The sequence below is a fragment of the Bos indicus genome, chromosome 16, assembly GCF_029378745.1.
Source record: "Bos indicus isolate NIAB-ARS_2022 breed Sahiwal x Tharparkar chromosome 16, NIAB-ARS_B.indTharparkar_mat_pri_1.0, whole genome shotgun sequence".
Lineage (NCBI taxonomy): Eukaryota > Metazoa > Chordata > Mammalia > Artiodactyla > Bovidae > Bos > Bos indicus.
The window spans coordinates 81,210,151-81,216,623 of record NC_091775.1 but is presented as its reverse complement, the minus strand read 5'-3'; positions in this window follow the sequence as shown (position 1 = coordinate 81,216,623).

The following is a 6,473-nucleotide window of genomic DNA, read 5'->3' as shown; positions in this document are numbered from 1 at the left end:
GGCCGGGCCGGGGGTCTTGGGGTCCCCAGCAAGGCGGGAGATCGGAGGGGCAGCAGAGAAGCCATCCCCCGCCTCCGTGCTCACCCGGTTTCAGTCGTCACATGCACAGCCTTGGCCCCACCCTTACACACACACACACACACACACACACACACCAGGGCCAGGGATAAATGTGCACGCACACACACACGCAGAGCTGCTTCTCACATCCATCTGGGGAGGGCAGACACACACACACACACACACACACACACACCAGGGCCAGGGATAAATGTGCGCACACACACACACCCAGAGCTGCTTCTCACATCCATCTGGGGAGGGCAGACCCACTGAGCTGTGCCAAGAAGGGAGGACAGGGTGTGTGGGGAGGGGTGGGGGTGGGGGGCAGCCCAGTGATCCTGGGGTGGAGGGGAGTGGGGGAGAGGCCCGCGTCCCCAGTCAGCACTCTGCACTGAGGCTGTGGCCCGAGTCTGGGCCCAGGGCGCCTCTCCCTGTGGCCTTGTTGGTGCCATTGCTCTCTTAGGCCTCAGTCTGTTCAAGGTGGGGCTCACTGGGTGACCTGGGGACCCTCATGACCCAGAACCAACGGCTCCTCTGACACTGTCGGCTGTCATGGGATTCGGTGAGCATCAGCCCTTCGGGTGTGTATGCTGGAGACACGCTCGGCTCCAGACCACAGAGCAGACGGCAGGGCCAGGCAGGTGGAAAATTCCCCCTGGCGTGCAGCCCAGGCTCTGTGCCTGCCAGGTGGGCCCCAGCCAGGTCTGGGGGACTGCAGGCAGCCTGGCAGCCACAGGGAGCTGGCCGGGGCCTCCCAGCTCAGCTGCCCCCACCCAGACTCCAGAGTCCTGTCTGCTCAGGCCGGCAGACGGGACAGGAAGCTGTGGGAAGCTTGTGGAGGTTTGTTGGGACCTTGGAGCTTCTCGGCAGTTGCAGCCCTGGGTGGAGGTGGCCGTGCGAGCTCCTTGCCGTCCCCCGGCCAAGTGAGTGGTCCCGGGACCCTTGTGGAGGGCTGGGGGCTGCAGCTGTCTGCATGGTCAGGCGGGCAGAGCTCTGGCAGGTGTCGTGGCGTGGATGTCCCTGTGTCTGCTCCTGCTCGCTGCCAGCCTCCACCTGGTGACCTTGGGCGGGCACTCTCCGGCTCAGGCCTCTCTGTGTTCCTCTGGGACTGTTGGGCTCTCCTCCTGGAAGGACATGAAGCCACACCCACCAGACCTGGGAAGTACAGACTCTGCAGGCCCGTGGGATTTGGGGCTGGGGGGCAGGACACGTCCCAGGTCCCTTGTGCTGGAAGCCAGGGTGGGGGCCCTTGTACCACGGCCTACTCCTGGCCGCCGTTCCTCCTGGCCTGTCTCCCTGAAGGCCCTTCCCAAAGCCTGGAGCTGCTTTCTGGAATGTTTACCCACAAACATTTTTATGTCGCTGGTCGGTTCAGTGGGGCTTTGGAAGCCGAGGAAACCCCTTTGGCTTTTCCAGGTTTCGTGGCCAGCCAGTCCCTCACATCGCTCCCACTTGGAGGACCCGGGAGGCCCGCCGTCCCAGGCGCAGTGGGCTCACGCCCCACTGGAAGGCTACCCAGAGGGCATGACCCACTGACCGTGCGTCACCGCCGACACGGGTGGGGAGCACGGTCCGTCTGGGCAGAGGAGGTGCTGGAGATAAGACAGGGCATGACCCCGACTCCATGACAGCCAGCGAGCCCGCTCCAGGAACCCAACCGCCGTGACTCACGGCCCGCCAATCAGGACGCCAGGCCGCCTGCCTTTCCAGCCAGGCACACCTGTAACCTGCCAGCCATCTGCTGGGCCACACCCCTGCCCCAGCCGTTCCCGAGAGAAATACAAACCTCTTTACGCGGGTGTGTGTGGGAGCTCTGTGGCTCTGCCGCAGGGGCAGCGCACACGGCCGTGTGCTGAGGACAGAGAGCATAGACGCACACGAGCACACCCACCCGGGGAGCCGTGCACCCCCTCCTGCCCCTGCCAGGCTCGCCGCTATCTCCCGCCCCCACCCCCGGTGATGACAGAAGAGGCCCAGCAGACGGCGGCGTCCAGGGGGCCAGGGAGCTCCCTCGCCCTCAAAAGAGCAAACAAAGACACTTGAGCCCGCCTCGTCCCTGAAGTCCCTCGGGGAATACTGAAGTGGGAAGGGACTGAGAGGTCTCGAGCAAAGCCACGGGCCATAGGTGAGGGCCCTCCATCCAGGGCAGCCTGGCCAGACTCGCCTCGTGGGCCCACCCAGCCTGGAGGGCGGCCTGGCAGCGGTGGGCAGGCAGCCCCGGAGGGAGGCCCGGAGAAGGGCAGTATGCCCCGGGACCCAAGGGCTGGGAGGACCATCAGGGTAGAGGGTGCAGGGGGAGAGTCGTCTGGGGGACGTGGGCTCATCCTGGAGGACCGTCAGGGGAGGGGGTGTGTGGGGAGAGACGTCCGGGGGACGTGGGCTCACACTGGAGGACCGTCAGGGGAAGGGGTGCGTGGGGAGTGACGTCGGGGGACATGGGTCACCCTGGAGGACGTCAGGGGAGGGGGTGCGTGGGGAGAGACATCGGGGGACGTGGGCTCATCCTGGAAGACTGTCAGGGGAGGGGGTGCCTGGGGAGAGACGTCGGGGCACGTGGGCTCACCCTGGGGGGCGCAGAGGAGACCCACTTCGCCCTTCCTCACCCCCACATGCAGTGTGCTTTTGCTGCGAGTCCTGACCTGGGGAATGGCCTGGACTGAACCCAGCGCAGCCCCGCACTGCCAGGCAGGACGTGACACTTGCACCAGGACGTCGGTGGGCGCGCGGGGGCTGGGGGCCCCGTCAGCCAGGCGCCCACTTCCCTGAGTCAGTGTTCACGTCTGCAGCTTCAGCAAAGGACCTCCCCTCAGCTCCCAAGATCAAGGGCCCATTCCAGGCCGGTCTGCAGACCCACAGACTCAGACTGCTGGTTTGGACAGGAGAGAAAAAGAGTGAGTCCTGTGGGGAAGCAGAGAAGGGCAGGACCCGACCCTCACGACCAGGGACAGCTGGCCGGGGGGAGGGGCACGTCTGGCTGGGGCAGAAACCGCTCTCTCCATCCTTGGGTGAAGCCGCACCCAAGGTCCGGGGCGGCCTGCCCAGCCCTGCTCGCTCCTGGCAGAGGCTGGGCTGTGGGACAGGGCGGCTGTGGGGGGCCTGTCTGTCCTTAGTCACATTTGCATGCGGGGTAACACGGCTGGGGGCCTTAATCCTCTCCTTTGAAGCACTCCCGCCTCTTCACCCCAATCCAGGAGTGACAGGTGGGCACGGAGTACCCCTGTCACCCTCCGAGGGTCCCCGGGTGCTGGACTCCTGGACGCAAGTCCCAAGGACACCCACCTCTGGGTCACAGCCCATTGTCAGACTGGTTGAATGGGAGGCCCAGGGCCCTTCCACCTAGGGGTCCCAGGGGCTGCACTGCATGGACATGAGCGTCTGGGACCACTTGAGGGTGGCTCTTAGAGGGGCAGGGGACAAGGCCAGTGTGAAGGAGGAGAGACGTGGGCATTTCTGAGGGACCCTCTTTGTCTCGGAGATGCTGCTCAGCGGTGTGGTTGGATGTCCAGGGCGAGCCTTCTAGGCAGGGCTTACCGCCAGGAGAGCTGAGGGTCAGAAGGTAAAGGGACCTGGCCCTGGCCTACCCAGCCTGGACCACCCGGTGTCCGCAGTGAGGGTGGGACTCGGAGCAGCTGCTGGGTGCAGAGGGACCCTCACACGGAATCCAGCCACCCCACCTCAGTGCCAGCCTGTGCCTGCCGCCGCTCGGACAGGTGCCACCCTGCGCAGGTGAGGGGTTGCGCCTCCCTGTCGGTTCCTCTCCGCGTTTTTCTGGGCTGAGCCTGGCTGGCGGCCCTGCCAGGACATCACGGTAGCAAAGGACACGGTGGCAGGGGCGCCTGGCAGTGAATGATCTGCTTGTCCCCGCCCGCCACCTGAGGCGCAGAGGGAGGCGAGGCTGTGCCAGCGGCTCGGAGCGAGGGGCTGGGCCATCTGGAGCATCCCCTCGTCTCCCACACTCACCCCCTAAGCAGAGGGGCTTCCTGCCGGCCCCCCAGGCTGCAGCCAGACCCTGCCACAGTCACAGCCCACAGCTGGGGGCTTGGCTGTCCCCAGAGATTTCACCCTGACCCTCCCCACTCACCCCAGAGCTCCAGAACCAGTTCCTGGGCTACCAGGGGCCTCCAGGTGCCCCAGGGGGACAGCCTGACGGAGCTGTCTGCAGGGAAAGCTACAGACATGCAGGGGGTCACTGGGGGAAGGGGTGGTCGGGGCAGAACAGGGAACCGCCCTCCATGGGCTTCCCAGGCGTCTCCAGCTCGCCCGCCCCGCCTGGCCCCCCAGGCCTGGTCCTGAGATCCTGGCAGCAGCTCTCTCCTCTTCTCTGCCCCGGCTGGGTGACCCTCCACTCCTCCCAGCAGGCTGGCTCTTCCTGGAATCAGCCTGTTTCCCTGCCAGCCACTGGCCTGCTGGACCGCGGCCTGCCTCCCATCTGAGAACCAGCACCCTCTCTCGTCCTTATTCTGTTCCTGGAGGAACCCCTGCGAAGGCTCGCCTCTAGGAAGCCTTCCTGACTCACCCAGGACCACCCGGTGGGCCTCCACATCCCGCCCCAGCACCCCCCACCCCACATACACCCGCCTGTTGCCAGGGCCCTGCTGCAACGCCCAGGCAATGGGCGGAGGCATGTCTTGCTGACCACGCCCCACTGGAGCCTGGCTGTGTTCAGTCTCCCCCAGTGGATTTTCCTGGAGTCACATTTCTAATAAAGGAGCAACTTCCACATCCAAGCTGTCTGGAACTGGACCGGGCGGCCTGGGATGTCAGTGACCTCCCTGAGGATGGAGGCTTCAAACGACGGTTGTTCGTTAGTAACAGGTGCTTCTAATGTCACTTTTAAACAGGCATCCAGAAACATCTGTTAAGTAAATACTAACACGAGTCACTCCCCTCCTCCAGTGGAGAAGGCGATGGCACCCACTCCAGTCCTCTTGCCTGGAAAATCCCACGGACGGAGGAGCCTGGTGGGCTGCAGTCCCTGAGGTTTCGAAGAGTCAGACACAACTGAGCAACTTCACTTTCACTTTTCACTTTCATGCACTGGAGAAGGAAATGGCACCCCACTCCAGTGTTCTTGCCTGGAGAATCCTGGGGCCGGGGGAGCCTGGTGGGCTGCCGTCTCTGGGGTTGCACAGAGTCAGACACAACTGAAGCGCCTTAGCAGCAGCAGCAGCAGCAGCAGCACAAGTCACTCCCCTCCTCCAGTGGAGAAGGCGATGGCACCCCACTCCAGTCCTCTTGCCTGGAAAATCCCACGGACAGAGGAGCCTGGTGGGCTGCAGTCCATGAGGTTGTGAAGAGTCAGACACAACTGAGCAACTTTCACTTTTCACTTTCACTTTTCACTTTCAAGCATTGGAGAAGGAAATGGCACCCCACTCCAGTGTTCTTGCCTGGAGAATCCCAGGGACAGGGGAGTCTGGTGGGCTGCCGTCTATGGGGTCGCACAGAGTCGGACACGACTGAAGCGACTTAGCAGCAGCAGCAGCAGCAGAAGTCACTCCCCTTCTATGGTGTGCACACATCTTATAAATGTGGGGGTTTATTCTGACGAGCCAGCCGGTTGGGTTATCCTGCTGTCGGAGGGTGCTTACTGGGAGACCCTGGAGTGGAGGGCTGTCTTTGGGTTAGAGGACCTGGCTTCTCCACGGGGAAAGGGCAGTGTCTGTGACGAGCTCGGGGTGCTGGGTGCCGGCCAGAGCTCCAGAGAGCACTCTGGGGTCGGGAGGGCAGGGTGACGTCTCACAGGCCAGATCGGCTCCTGGCACCCAGCTGTCGCCCTGGCACCTTGTCCCTGAGCCTCCCCTGGGCTGGACCATCCCAGTGCTGCCTTGGTCAGGCTGTAGGAGGGGTGGGGAGCTGGTGAGCCTGGGGCCCAGCACCACGCTGGGGAGTAACAGCATGAGTCCCCGGGAAGGAGCACCTTCAGGTGGTGGGAAGTCTTCCCCGGCCATCTGAATCCTCCTTGTTGAGGAGGGGTTTCCTCTCCCCCCTCCTCCATCGAGGGGGCTTGGGGATCCCGGGGCAGGGAGGCCTGGGTGGGTGGTTCTGTGCCTTTGCTGGCTGTGTGTTCCAACATCTCCTGATGCCAGGGACTGAGGAAGGAGATGGAGACAGGCCCTGCTAGCCGGGCCTGGGCGGGTCCCAGGCCCAAGAGCCCCTCAGGGCCAGCACTGCCCACGTCCGCTCCACCCGCAGCCCGTCCACTCGAGCCGCGCCAGGGTCCTCTGGCGCGTTTGCTGGAGCGTGGGTGCTGGGCCTTCCCAAACGTCTGCTCAAGCCAGTGTGTTGACCCGCTCCCCAGGCTGGCTGTCCAGGGGCCACAGGTTGAGAAGCACCGACACATCGCCGTGGAGGCCGCACCGTGGCAATGCCCACGTCCCACCGCAATAGCATCCTTGCAGACCACAGGC